Source organism: Oenanthe melanoleuca, chromosome 7 (assembly GCF_029582105.1).
Source record: "Oenanthe melanoleuca isolate GR-GAL-2019-014 chromosome 7, OMel1.0, whole genome shotgun sequence".
Taxonomy (NCBI): domain Eukaryota; kingdom Metazoa; phylum Chordata; class Aves; order Passeriformes; family Muscicapidae; genus Oenanthe; species Oenanthe melanoleuca.
The window spans coordinates 16,534,655-16,549,915 of record NC_079341.1 but is presented as its reverse complement, the minus strand read 5'-3'; the positions used below and the strand labels follow the sequence as shown (position 1 = coordinate 16,549,915).

Below are 15,261 nucleotides of genomic sequence, written 5' to 3'. Positions count from 1 at the left end.
CTCACTCCCTCATCCCAGAGCATCCAGCCAAGCACAGTGATCCTCTACTCAGCATGCTCACACTGGGCAATTCCCCACAGACCTAAAACTCCCTAAACATTTTGCATCTACTTCCTACCACCACAGGAACAGAGCAGGTTACTGTGCATGTCAATGACCAGTGAGGCAACAGACCCCTGAGCCAGCACATGACCACAGGTGCTGAGAGCAGTGAGAGCCAGATATACCTACAATCCACAGAAAGCTGCATCCAGCAAACCTCATCTGCCAGACACAATCGAGAGTTATATGGAGAAAATCCAGTGGTGCTGCATCCATGGAAAATTACAGCTAAGAAATAGGCTGCTATGGTGACAGAATATTGTTTTAATCCAAGTATTTTGAAAAAAGATTTTTTTTGTCAGTGAAATATTTTTCAAGATATGCAGAGGACCACATACAATGACTAACTTTGGAGGACTGCCTCTAGTAACCAATATAGTCCCTGTTTGGAAAACACAGCTAAGCTTTTAGTTTAAGTGTTTGGATGTTGACTTGAGAAAAGCTGATAATGTAAGAGCAAATACACAATAGCAGAAAGTATCTGACTCACTGAAAACAGAAATTGCTTACATCTAACCCATACTCCTGGCATTTCTTTCAGTCAGTGTGCTCAGAGGAGTTGTACAAAAACATTCCTGTCTGCTCAGACAAGGGTCAGGTCACATTCCCCACCATAGCAACCTGGTTGTGGGGGACAGGACCTCAGCCCTGCAAAGGACACCTGGAGCAAAGCCCATGCTGCACCAGCACCTCAGGAGGGAGTTTACACTGTGTTTTAAAACAGGCATGTGTGTCATTCCTCAACAAGAGGCCAGGACCAAATCCAGCAGAAAAATCTAATTACTGGGCTGAAACCCAGTCCTCAGGACAGGAGAACACATGTTCAGACACTGCAACATCTGACAGCTCCATCTCCATCCCCACTGGTGCCCTCATACCAAAAAATTCATGAACCCATCCCCCAGCCACTCTGCAGAAAGCCCTAGGGCAAAAGGCTTCACGCCCTCTCCCAGACATAAGTGATGGTTAAGGATGAGCTGTTTGTGATCTCTCCTGCAGCTGTCCAGAGCAGAGCTCCACCATCTACCACCCACTGCAGCCTTTAGTAAAGGCCAGTGTTGGAGCCAACACACGAGGCTGTTACCCTGGCACACTGCCCCAGCACAGCCAAGGAGCTGACCTTGACAGGGACACTGGACTCCCAGTGCTCTGGAGAGGTCACAGGACAACCTCTCCACACAGGGACAACATACTTGCAGCAAGAAAAGACCTGGTGTCCCTCTCCATCTTATTGCCTCATCTGTTCCTCCTTGTGAGCATTTTGTGTTCACAGTATAGTGTTCCTAACACACAGCCCAAGAGCTTTTCTGCAATGGGGCTGCTTTTTCCAGTGTCTCATCACTGTAGTAGTGACCACTCAATGTCATGTGGCTGCTCAGCACTGCACAGCTATCTCCCCAAAACCATCTTACACTCAAGGAGCTGTTGGTAGGGTGAACAGGCTAGTTCAGAAATTAGGGATTTCAGAGTATTGGCTCCAAATTATTCAGTCCTAAATCAGAACAAAAGTAATTGCACTTAAGAACAGGACTTTTCCCACCATCTTATTGTCACAACATGGCACCACTCATTTCTGACCAGGCAGGGTCACTCACAGCCTGGCAGTAGCAGGCATCAAACAGTGAGGGGCAGGAAGGGACGTGTCCCACAAGCCACACCTGGTGACCCAGAAGTTGAAAGGCATGGCTTGGCCTGGGAATGCTCAGCTTGTTACCATGGAAAACCAGCTTTTGTTTACACAAGCATATTCACCTTCTGCCTTTCCACCTATTGCTCCACTTGCATTTCTAGGTTGTTATGGCTCTGACCACTTGTTTGCTTTGTGTAACATGACCGCAATTCTGCCATTTGAATCAAATTGACAGAAACCTGGAGCATTTTTCCCTTCTATCCACTTTTTTGTAGCATAACAGGCCAATAGTATCATAAATTAGTCTGAATTGAGTTTTTTTTTTTTTACATTTGAGCTGTTGCAAGTTTCAGAACACAAAGAAAAAAGTCAAGAAAGCAATCAAATAGGGACAGCAAGCTCTGGGATTTTGCTGGTGGACTTCTGCTGCCCACAGCTGCTGAGTGGTGTGCTGCAGTCCTCTTCAGAGCAGTAGTTATAATGAGAAGGGCTTCTCTCTGCCAGTCCTGAGGCTGGGATGAAAAGACCTGTTTGGAGCTGCAGATAACATCGTGGCAGCTATGGGACACCTCCTCTCCATACCCAGGGAACTAAACTAAAAATGATGTGACCTGCACAGCACCATTGCTGATGGTGCCTTCATCCATCTTTCTCTTACCAAGGGTGACACGAAGCTGCAGTCAAAAACATTTAATAATCATGAATACTTATAGAAAAGGATCAAGGATTTCCCACAATGTCAGATTGTTTTATTTCTCAGTAGGTGTAGGTTTAGAATTCAATTGGCTTCAGCATTCAAATAGGCTTTTTTAATATAAAGCATTTTCTTCTTCACAGTCAACTAAGTCTTATTAAACATGCAGTGAATTGTGGCTGGTCTACTAAAAGCAGCATCTATAAAATGATATTAAAATAGTAACTACCTCTAAAGGGGAAATCTGAGGCACATAAGGGCAAGACATGTGGAATTAATTTAATGCACCATTTTCCAATCCCTGCCTCTTAAAATTATTACAAAATTCCTATAAGAATGTTGAAAAACTACAGTGCATAGAGATCAGCTCAGATTTCACATCAAAAGCCCAAACAAAAAGCTAAGTGGCCTGGGCAGTCATCAGGGAAAGACCAACTGCACAAGCAAAAGTGCATTAGAGTTTTTACAGCCCAGGTGTTGACGTAAATTACAGTAACCTGAATATCTGTCATTAGAGGAGCAATCAAAGACTGATCTGCCTGGAGTGTGGGAAAAGTAAAAGAAAAGCCAGTCCCAGATCTGCATAATGTAAGGAAGCCTGCTCCACCATAGACAGTGCAGGAAAACCACCACCTCAGAGCCAGGTTACTGTCAATAAAAGCCTCGGTTCAGCACAGCAAAACCCATAAATCAGTTTTGTGAGAAACAGGCAACCAGGCCTGGTAGAAATTTTAATTAAAAACAACAACAACAAAAAAATCTAATTTTCCATTCTTAAAGTTAATTTTGAATGATTTGAGGCTGCAAAGTGGTGAGAAACCTCCACTAGACTGGGCAGAGATGGAGAACCTGAATTTATTCTCATTAGAGTTTGTGGAAAGCTCAGGCCAGTTTTCAGAGGAGACTGGATGAGACTCATTGTACCTTCTGACTTTGCTGAAGCATTTGAACTTTTTGAGATCAGACTCAGAGGTTAAGAAGAGTGCATTTCATTAAGTCCGTTGATGTTTTCTCCTGTGGAGGAATTTGCACTGCAGCTTGGGGTTAGCTATTAAACCAGGTCATTTGTGAGGCACCAAATCATATCTGCATATAAGTAATGAATTTGAAAAGTGTCACAGTCAGCAAGCAAAGCTGGCACTGACTCCCACCATCCTTTGGATCAGGAAGGCTAGTGGAGCAAGGACCACAACCACAGTTTGCACAGAGATGCCATGCCTTGTGTCCAGCACGGCTGGTACCTTGCTCCATGAACCTGGGGAGAGCAACCAGCAAGATACCCTGCCATCTGTCTCCAAAGATCACAACCTATTGAAAAACTCCCAAAAACTTACCTCCTGTGCCCTGCTCACAAACCACAAACTGAACAGAAACTCACACCACATCTTATTAACTGACAAGGTACTAAATGAGAACTCGTTCTGCATATGACTTGTATCCCCTGTGTTCACAAACCTTCTCTGACCTCCACTTCAAAAAGCTGTAAAACAGCATTTGATCTGCCATTTAAAGGCTTATTTCAGTAACCTGGCCAGGAAAAGTTAAGTTCTTTGTAGACTCTGCTTGGCTGCTACAAAACAGTCACTTTTTTTACAATTCACATGGCCTAAGGAATTAGCACAACTTCGCAATAAAGCAATTGAAAATTTTCAGTTTACTGAGTTATAAATGAACATACACAAAATATACCATTACTTTGCATACTTTTAGTATTTACCAAGGTAGGTATTTTATCTTAGATCCTCCCCTGAGAACAGCTACAAAATTACACTCTCTCTTAGAAATTTTACATGATAGCTTAGAGTAATAAATTACTATCACTTTCAACCCCCCAAAGTGCTGATATACACAAAGCTGCAGAATGTATGCTGGGCATCCACACATGCAGAAGCAGGACAACAAAACACACATTTGTACTAGGATCCAAGGAGACTCTCAGTATCCATTCTTCCTTGCTTGGAAAAGAGCCTCTGCCCTCTGAGGTTTGGCCTGCTCTCCATTTCATCCTGTGTCTCGGAAAGCTTTCAGATGGGCTGCTATGGTTTCACTAATTGTTTTTAAAGGTTCTGGGTATTGTAAAAAAAAAAATCTTTGGAAGAGACTTTAAAATCAGGATGGAAATAATAAAGGGGAGGGAAAAGAGGGGACAAAAAGTAATCTGTTCTTGAGCAAACAATCCCTCCCCAAACTCTGGGACTACAATTGCCTCTTCTTCACATTGGAGACAATCTTAGCTCATCCCAGACTACTCAAGATACTGTGGCCAAAAGTTCATGATCTGTTCTAAATGGTCTCCAAAACTTCAGAAATTGCATCCAAAGCAATAAAAAAAAAACCCAACCAGAAGGTTAATCAAGGATAAGAGATTAATTTTAATCTTAAATATCTTGCCATACACTTTTTGGTTTGAAAAGGATCAATTTAAAAACAACAAAGGAAAGGAGTGATATTACTGAAAACACATTACTGCATGTGTGAAATTACAGGATCACCTAATATCCTGGCAGTACTGGCAAATGATGCCTTGTTCTAATCCATACTAAAAACAAAGCCAAAATGTTCGTGCACCACCCACTCATCTGCCTGGTTGGAATCCAGCAATAAACTCCTCCTTCAACTTCAGAGATATAGACAGAGGAAGAAATGCATTACTGCTACTAAAAATGTTCAGTAAGGAAACTCAAAAACTACCTTTAGATGGGTTGTACAAAACTAACAGACCAGATAACCACTAAGAAACCATTAAGTAAAGCAGACTGAAGGTTGCCACTATCTCTGCATTGCTTGGTTCTTCACAACATATATAAAAATCTACTAAATATGACCATCATTTCCCATCTTTTTAAAAACACAGATTTTATACTGATATTAATTGTGCTGGAACTACAAGAAAAGCTTTGTTTTAAGTCTCTAAATCTTTTCATTAAAAAAAAAAAAGTACCACCTGTCCTTAGCTGATAGCAACTGCTCTGGTTTCATTCCTGACCTAAGAAATCTTCTTAGACTTAGAGGAAGATATGATCCAAAATCTGAATGAGAATCTGTATGATAAATGATGAGGGCTGCCAGTTGAAGTTCTAGGGCTAAAGCAGACTACCAGCCGGGACAATAAAAATTCATCTTTTCTCTTGAGTACTGAACTGCTGAATCCATCATCTCTCTTATGCTGAGCTGACCAGCACTTCCCTGCCTCCCACACCGGTTACTGGACAAAAGGAACTGCTAACCTAATGGAAATACTACAGAAACCCTGCAGGGGATCTCCTGCTCTAGACTCACTCCTTGGGAAGGGCAGCTCCAAAGCAAATTAGTGGCCTGCTGAGCACCCTGCAGAAGGTCAGCCCCAACCCAGAGGCTTTTGGAACCTGTGGACTGGTGTTTAGAGATATCCCCAGGCACGGAGTCTGACACCCTGGTGGTTGCTTACTCAGATTCCCATCTGCAGCTGAAGCAGTGGAAGGACAAACCAGAAATTCCTCCTCCTCTGTTTGGATCTAGTTTATCTCTTTGCAAAACAGTCCAAATCCAACCACAGCACATTGCACACCTCTCCACAGGTTACAGGAGAGACCTTAGCCTTCAGCATCTAAGTTCACATGTGTGCAATCACCAGCAATACTCATGTGCTGTTCCTATCACCAGCAATTTCCACTTGGTCCAATCTGGAAAACATCCTGAGTAATACAAGGATGAATTTTTCTGTTAAGTATTTCCAACACTGCTTTTTGGCATGAAAAAAATGTCAAAAGTCACTTGGAAAAGAAAGGTACAGCTAAGAGACGTTTCAATTATTTCATAAATAAGCTGCCAAAATGCAAAGAAAAAAAATCTAGGCAATACTAATATTCTTCATATTTATATCATTATAAGCCAAGCTGAGATCAAAGTATTGACCAACCACAATTTTACTTTGTTTCATTTACTAGAACAGAGCTACAATAAAAATTTTACTCACAACAGCTTTTTAAAGCCATTTTTACATAAATCCTTTCATCTGCTTTTGCAGCAGGACTTGATACTTATATACCATATAAATTTACAAAATATAGGTGAGATAACATTGAATTGGAGGTTTCAGATTACACCTGAGCCTTTAGCTGAAAACTCAATGATATTGGGACCATGAAATTTGCACATATGCATCCAAGTACACAGCACACATCTACAGCAGGTGATGCCAATTTAAACACCTACAGGAAGGGTACACAGTTAAGTTGTCTGTGACTAATCTAAGGTTTCATTGTTCAGTTGGAAGCCCCTTAAGTAAAGATAGCTTCTGAAGATTTCACTTATGAAATAATCTTCTCTACTTGTTTTGGCAATTATCTAATAAATGGCAAGGTACCAGTTCTGTTTTTCATCAGTTTTTGGTTCCTTCAAACTCAAAGCAATTCTAATGTTACATGAAAGACAATGCAGGAATTTAAATTCTCTGATCTACCTGGAGAGGCACTAAAATTTGTTTGTGTTTAATAATGTGGGGTTTGGGTCAAAAAAACAAAAAAACAAAAAAACAAAAAAAAAAAAGAGAGATGGGGGGATACTATTTTTATGCCTTGTGAAAGTTTAAGACTTGAAGAGATTTCTATCTTGATGTATTGACATGGCACTGCTGATTGACAGGGCTCTCTGGCTGATGCTGACTGCCCCTATTATCCCCTGGTCCCACAAGGGACACAGGCAAATTGGTGCTGCTCCAGCTAGGAGTGGGAGGACACAGATGCAGACAAGCAAAAGGGCACAGTCCTGTAAAGGGCTCTAGTTTAAAGCATGGCACAAAGCAAACTAAAATCATCCAAGGACAACAAATTGAAAACGCCCTTCTGCTTTCCTCCCCATCTCCAATTACAAAAGTTTTTGCTCCAGTTTATTTCTCTTTGGAAACATCTTTTTACAGCTGCACATGGCAAGTACTTAGCTAGTAAGCAAGAGGAGAAGCTGGAAAGAATGATTATTAATGGATTCTGCCAAAAAAACAGTCAGGGCAAAGTCTTTCACAGCCCAGGACACAAACTAGTCCATCTCCCTCTACACAAGGAAGGAGGCATGTCCTGGACTGCCTTCCTGAGAGGGAAAACAGCACAGCTGCATTGCCTACTGCAGCTACTCAGGCTGGAAACATACAGCACCCCTGCACTTAATACTTGTGAAGCATATGTTAAAAGGGAGTGTTTTGTGGGTGCCTGCCCTGGAGGGCATGAGTGTACCAGGGTGCTCAGGCCACTGCAGTGACAGCCCCTTGAGGCCACATCCAGTGACTTCATGGGTCAGACCCACCAGGAAGGTGAATATGCCAAGAGGGACAAATCCACATCTTGCCTGAACTTGGCAGAAGCCACAAGCCATTGCCTGAGGAGAGACAAGGTGCCTCACCCAGCTGCTCTGGGGTCAGCAGTGGCTCCTGGCTCTTGCCAGTGCTTTGGAAGTGGTGCCCCAGCATGGCACCTCCAAGGCACAGGAACCCACTGGCACCCAGGGAACAGCTGGGTTTGGAGTCTGTTTGCCTCTGTTCAAAATAGCAGGTCTAGCTGAGCTCCTGCTGGTATTCCAAATGCAGGTTTATTGCATGAAAGTAGTAATTTAGTGTAGTTCAAGCTAAAAAAAAAAAGTATGTATGACATACCACTGCCATGAAAACATACCCACAAAACCAAAAGCAGCCACATACTATCATTCAGCACTTGCATTTCCTCTTTAGAACATTCAGTAAATCCACTTACTCCAGAGAAGTGCTGTAATTTGTCCTTGCTATTGCCAGTCTACCAGCAGTTCAGAAGAGAAAAACTAGTCCCTGTAGGCTGTAGTGCTCAGTGCACGTGCCCTGAAACAGCAGGTATTGGAGGGTGGCAACCCATTTCCCCTTAAACTTATTTGTAATGAGAGTGGCTGTCACAGTTGTTGAACCCTAAAGTTACCTTCACATCTGCTGAATCCTGTAAATATGGCCAAAACCCTGATCAAACTGGCTGAACGATTTGGTTAGCCTGCAGGAGTAAAACCAAACTTTATTTTAAGTAAATTTGAAGGCTAAATTTAGCTTATGGCAGACTGACCTGTGACTCCTAACATCTTTGCTTTCAAAACCAGCATTTGTAATTAGATGGAGACTTAAGAGCCACTTCAAATCTGAAGCCACAAGCTTCCAGATGAAAAGCAAATTTTTTTCTAAACTCTGAGAGCTGTAGTATCTGGATCAAACTCACAGCTGAAAGAAAGCTTTGTATTGGTTTTATCAGGTCATAAGACTATATTACTCTCATGAAGTCTACTTTCTCTTTTAAACTGTAGCCCTGATGACTGGCACTCCTCAAAAAAATGATGCAGGGATCATTGTTTTTCTTCCCCATCTGCTGAGCAGACAGGCTCACAGGAGTCTGGGTCATGGGGAGTGCCAGTCCAGGCACACCAGAGAGAAAAAAGGCCCTGCTTCTGCACAGAGAGAGTGCAGCAGCACCAGGGCTGCTGCATGAACAAAGCATCAACTCTGCAGTCAAACACTTCTTCAGGTGAGCCTTGACCATCAAACCTGCTATGAGGGAATGCAGCTCAACACACACCAAGCTGGTTTTGAGCAGCCAGCATGAATTAGAAGTTTGCCCTTAGTACCAGACTTCTGAGATCTGTGATACAAATGAGCAGTTTTCTGTTTCCCACAGCTGTTCACCTGAGAAAGCAGCAGGGCCTGCCTTTTCAGGTCCCCTCTTACACCAGGAGCAGACCTGGTCCCTACCCTGCCAGCTGCTAATAATAACTCAATACTTTCCCACAGTGCAGAGTATAATGCACTCATTTCATCTGTTTACTACCAAGAGAAAGATCTCCTCAGGAAACTCAGAAACAGCATTTTCCACTCCCTGCCTGGAAAGTGGAGTATGAAATATACTCCATACGGAAATGTTTATTGCCTTTAAAATAACTACTCAGCTTTCATCAATAACCAGAAAAATTCAAAGTCACTGTCAACAAGGAGACTGAAATACAGAATAGCAGAGCTGGAAGAGGGCATCTACCCTTCCTTCCCCTGAGTCACCATGGATTATATCATTCCTGGCAGTATTCATCTCTTTTTTTTCTCTAAAAATCTCCACTGATGGAAAATCTGCAATATCCCTGACATCTATCTTGCTCTCCTAACAGCTAATGAAACTTTTCCCAGTACTTTATTTAGACCTGCATTTACTGTGATTTCATTTACTATTTTTCATACTATTTATAAATGATGCATAAAAGAATTTATTCCTTTCCTCTTCATAGTTATTTGAAAACTGGTTACATGTCTCTTTGAACTTCTCTTCTTCAGCTAAGCAATCATATTTCCTCCAGTCTTTCCTCACAGGCAGTTTTTGTGCTTTCATCATTACTGCTGTTCCTGGGACCCTCCATGTGAGAGTGACACAATGCACTGTCTTTATCTCAGTATTGCATTGTAAGTTAATAAATGTCAGTTTAAAAATATTCATATTTCCCTAATCTGCAGGTTTCCCTTCTTCAAACAGGCCATCCCTTCCTACCCAAACAGGTATGTTTGACTACTGACCACACAGTAGTACCATCTTTTTTGGTCCTATGGAATAATCCTACAAATAATGGTATTTGCACCAACCCTCATCCAGCAGTCTGTTATGCCTGATAAGAGCTGTAGATCCACAAATGAAGTGAGACATTTGTCTGCTTCTGGGGCCAGCTCTTCCCTCTCACATCTCCCAAGCCTAGCACCCAGATTTCTCCAGACTGTGGTTTCTAAAGCAAGTACACTGCTGAAACTACACCAAAGCATCAATCTACATGGACCAATAATCTAGAATCTTATCTTCTTAATCTAGAAGAAACCCTGAATGGTTTTGTACTCCTGTCTACAGAGAACCAGAATCCTAAACAACTCTGGACCCTCCCAGCAACAGTTTCTACATGGCCCACTCACCATAAGGAAGCCACAATTGGAGTTCACAACACAGAGCATTTGAGATAGGAAATACTTGATCTGCTGGACTGCACGAGCTCTAGATCAGTACACTGCAGCCTATCTACAGCACATGCTTTCTGATGGAGCCTCTGCTGCAACAAGCAAAAAATTAAACCAAAATTCAATTTAAAATAATTAAACTAAATTGTAAAAAAAAGTAAACTCGCTGTTCTTTCTCTCTTACTAGCCATGTGTTTCAGTGAACCTTTTTATACTATACCTGTTTATTAGCACCAAACTGTAAACACTGCAGGCTGCACTGTGCAGTTTTCAAGTGTAATGTCATCTGTTCTAAGTCAGGACAACTACAGATTCATTGTGTCTGGTCATATCATACCTTAGGTCTCCTGACCTACTTCCAAGCCTTAAATCCCTTCACTGTTAGCCTTGTACTACTGGAATGGGGGGGAAAAAAAACAACCAAACAAAAAAAAAAATCAAACAAAATACTCACTGCACATGCTAAAAGCTTATGGATTTGGTGCAAAATCTGATGTGACCTAAGGCACCTAAATCAGACATTAGGAAAGGTGTGGCAGATGAGAGCATGCCTGTAAACTGGCACTGCCATTAATCCTGCCCTGGAGAAGAATGACTCCTGTATTGTCACACTGCAGCCTGAGCCATGAGATGGCTCTGTGGCTTCCAGCTCTTCCAGGGCAGGAATGGCACACAGCAAGGCACTTCCTGCGCTGCTGCTCACACCATGACTCCCACCCTCCCTGCAAACCCCACAGGCTCTCTACCTGGTCACCAGCAGGAGATGCTTGCATAGAATAGGAGGTCTGGTCAATTCAGTTCAGAATACACTTTCTGAAGTTAATTAAATTGCAGTAACATTTCCCAGGTTGCGCAATCCTGCAAGAAAGAAAGGGAAAAAAAAAGAACCATTAATTGTGAACTGTTGGGGATCACAGAACCTGAGCACGTCCATTATGTATTTCCTTGCATAAGTAGAAATCCTGGATGAGAAAGTGGCAGTGTACTGTAAAGAAGAGCCCCCCTCCTTCTAAAGAGGAATCAGAACAGGAAAACACACTGGCTGGGTTCTCCATGAGGCCAAAGGACCCAGTTTGCTCTCAAACAAATTTAAGACAACTCTTCTAACTTCAGCATAGCATACATAGTAAAAGCCAATATAAATGCTGGAAGGAAAACAGAAAGGTATAAAAAACCATGGATGTGATGGTAAGACTGAACAGTTATCCACTACAACAGCTGCTCCTTGTAAGAGTCATGGTTCAACAACTAGCTTTGTAATTAGTAGGTTTCTGTAGTTGAGGCTAGAGAAAAATGCATGCAAAAGCTGCAACAAATGTGTGGGGGGAAGAAAAGGAGAGGCAGCAGCCTGGAAGATGTGACAGATGTGCTGCAAATAATGTCCCAAAATATACCTGAGCCGCAAAAAATACACTTGATCATTTGACGTATTTAGTATTAGAACTAACAAAATAAAATCTTTTAAAATCCAGTAATTTTAAAATAAAATATAAGAACAGCAACCATTTACTTCTATTTAGAAATCAGTCTTGAGACCCCAGTCCCTCACATTTGCATATGCTATGTGATGAAATGAAAGCCACAAGGGGATTCTGCTATAATCTCTCTGAAGCTGGCCTGTGCAGTTCCAGTTTGCATTAGCTGGTGTAGCACATCTTAACTCCTACTTCTTCCCTTACAGAATAACCCTGTGCTATGGACCCAAGTGCCAAGAGGGGACACAAGTTCAACAGTGCAATGCACTCACGTAGTTTTTGGGGAGTAAAACTAGCCAGTGATTAAGGTGACATTGAGGTGACATTCTATTTATTGATTTGCAGAATTGAAGATTCTTTAATGATGCTTTCATCTAACTCTGAAGCTCCCTCTAATCAATAAACTTCTGTATTAGCACTGCTGAAGGGAAAGAAACAAGCAAACAATTAAAAGAAGCATATAAAAAATTAATTTTTCTTCCATAGATGATATATATACACAAACACATGTGCACAGTCTCTACTCCTTCTGAAGTGCAGCAGAAGAGTAGCCTTTTTTTCTTGAGCAAGGAATTTGTCCCCATCTGGTTCCATTTTTTATTATTTTCTCTTTTTGGTTTCCTTCTTTCTCATTCCAATGCATATTTAAATAATTTTGTTTAGTCTGTACTCTTTATTCCCTTTCCTCTTTTTGCAGATTTCCTTTTTAATTTGTTAGAGGAAGCAACATTCTTTCCCTGGTTTTTATAACACAAGCAGCTGGAAAGGGCCCATTCAGAAATCCCCCCTCTTCAACAACTCTCCCGCTCTTTCAATCCTGGTTGCCTATGTTCACTTCTGGTAGCAGAGTAGAAGTGTTAGGGTTTATTTATTTAGGAATGTGTATCAGTTTATTTTTTAGTTCCATTTCAAATACCTGGCGCAAGTCACTGCATGGAGGCTCAAATATATTATTTACAAGCCACTATATTTAGCTTAAAACAACTCCTAATCTATTTGAGATGAGCCACTATAAGACAGGATTAGGTTGAAATGAAAATGTCTGCAGTGGGATTTTACTAAATTGCTTTTAAATCACATTCCTAGTTAAATAGTGCTCCAGTGAAGGCTATAAACCTTAATTCATCAGAAAGGCTGATTTGGGGCAGAACTTTGGCTCTCTGAAAACTTGGTTTTCAGAAGCAGAGGAGCCCTGCCAAGGCCAAAGCATTCTCTGTATATAAAGCTCCAAAGCTCGAAATATGAGAGCAAAGCTCTGCAAGGCTGAGCCACAGAACTGTTTAACTGCCCGGGAATGGGGACCTGCTATTCCCAGCTTGCAGGACCCTGCATGCCCTGCAGCAGGGCCAGCTGCAGCATCCAGCCCCACGTGCAGGAGGCAGCAGCAGCCTGGTGCTCTGTGAGCCAGCGCGTTCATCTTACGCAGACGTTTCTACACTGAATCTGGATCAATGCACTACATGGTACAAGGAGGGTGAAAGAACTGTGCAACTTAGTCTGGTTTTCTACAAGGCCAGGGAAATATTTTAAAAAATATTTGGGAAGAAGTAATGACAGCTTTAGGACTTCCTGCCTGGTGCTCAAATCTCTAATTTTAATGCCTGGCATGGCCTTGTTAGAGCACTGTCATCCCCAGCAGCTATATTTCACGTGAGATGCTGCCACCATCCCTGTCCAAGCCCCTCTGCCCCACAAGCTGTGACCCTGGGCGAGCAGGGGGGGTCTCTGAGCAGAGTGAGCACCTTAGCTCCAGCCACCATTGCTGGATCTGGCTGTGGGGCCATCACCTCCTCTGCCCCCACGCTCTGCCAGCACCACGTGCACCCTACGCTGGGATCTAGTTTTAGTTCAGTTTCTGTGAACTTACTACTGTATTAAACATTTTTTCATCCTGAAGGTTGTTTTCTTTGTAACTTTCACACCAACTTCGCATTTAAGATTTGTAATTAATCACAACTGCCTAGTAATTTAAAAGTAACAAATCTATCTTTGTGCCAGAGTACAAAACATACATCCCATTAAAGTCTCCCTCTGAAAGCTCCCAAATTCTCCAGCACCAACCTAGCTTCATTTCATCCCTGATGCAAAGTGCTCCCAAGTCGAAACCCTCCAGCACAGAAAAGCCGTGATGCAATTTCTCAACAGAAATCACCAGGAATGAGAGAACACCTTAACAAGGAACTACGCCAGTAAAATCAACAAGAAGAGCTACACACTTGGTACAGCCAAAACAAACTAAATGAAGTTTTCACTATAGTCAACGATTTTAACCTCTACTTGGAAAAGTGCTTTCTGGTATTGACACTGAACACATCTATTAAAAATCCAAACCTTTAACTTACTTTATGAAAGTCTTAACAAGATGGAGAAGCTTTCATTCACACTTCTAATGCGCCTCAGGTCCGCACTGCTGCTGTACTGCAAGGCAGGCTCCAAGTTTTGCACAAACCAAGCTAACCCATAGATCAGCTTCCTATTTTTGCCCTGTAGAGTTCTGCTCTGAAATCCCACACTGCTCACTACCCAATACCACAACTGCCTTACTGACCACTCCTTACCCACTGGCTGCCAAAAATCAGTGAAAATACATGTGGAGAATCCCTGCAGGACAGCTAAAGAGATGTTTTAAGAGAACTAACCTGTACTATTTGAATCCGTTGGAGGTCACCCAGTTCTGAACTTCCCCAGCAGCTCCAGTCTCGTTTCCTGTAGAGGAGCATGTGACACACACTTCCCCACCGCACCTTGCTAGACTCGCTTTGCTTGCCTTTTAACATCAGATGAAACAAATAACTGTCCCTCACAACGTGTTAAAGACATTTCTGATCTAATGCTGAACCACTGACATTTCTGCATAGCCAGAAAGCCCTCCTCTACTGCCTTCTGAGTCACTCCATGATTCAATGGACCTTTCTGTACTATATATTAATACCAAATGCTGAATGTGATTCTGCCACAGTACGCTCAGAGTCCCTCCCCCCTTCTTTTAAAGGGGAAACAAATGCAGTAGTGGAGAATGTAATTACACTGCAGGCGTGGGAAATTTCAGTTCAAGGGTATTTGTTTATCAAATGTTCAGAGTAGCAGTGAATTGATGAATTCGAACAGATTGCACTCATCAGCAATTTTCAGAAATACTTTCATTTGAATACAGTAAACAGAAGTTCAAGTCCTAAGTAGTTTATGTCTTCAGAAGAGTAGAGATTTTATCAGTTATAGCAGCGTGCAATTTTTATCTAGCACTGGGCAAACAGGTCTGAACATACATCACAAAAGGTAGGACAGTAAAATTCTGGATTAGAGTACTATGTTTAGAGGACTAGTCAATAGGTGGTGCTTGATCAAAATTTATATTTTTTAAAGACACATTAATTTTGGAATGGCAATCTAACCCTGA

General features: G+C 42.0%; 1 protein-coding gene across 2 annotated transcripts in view; it reads right to left on the bottom strand.

The window, feature by feature from the left end:
• The window catches only part of WIPF1 (WAS/WASL interacting protein family member 1), a 37,957-nt gene extending 23,391 nt beyond the window's left edge, over positions 1-14,566 (bottom strand). Inside the window, exons 1-2 of one of the 2 annotated variants that reach the window (XM_056496562.1) lie at positions 14,504-14,566; positions 11,136-11,247 (exon numbers count right to left, since the gene is read on the bottom strand). The gene's annotated coding sequence lies outside the window, so the exon portion shown is untranslated. Of the gene's footprint in view, positions 1-10,347; positions 10,446-11,135; positions 11,248-14,503 lie in introns of those variants that run through there. The other variant, XM_056496564.1, reaches the window with a different exon arrangement.
• Between the last annotated feature and the right edge of the window lie 695 nt (positions 14,567-15,261).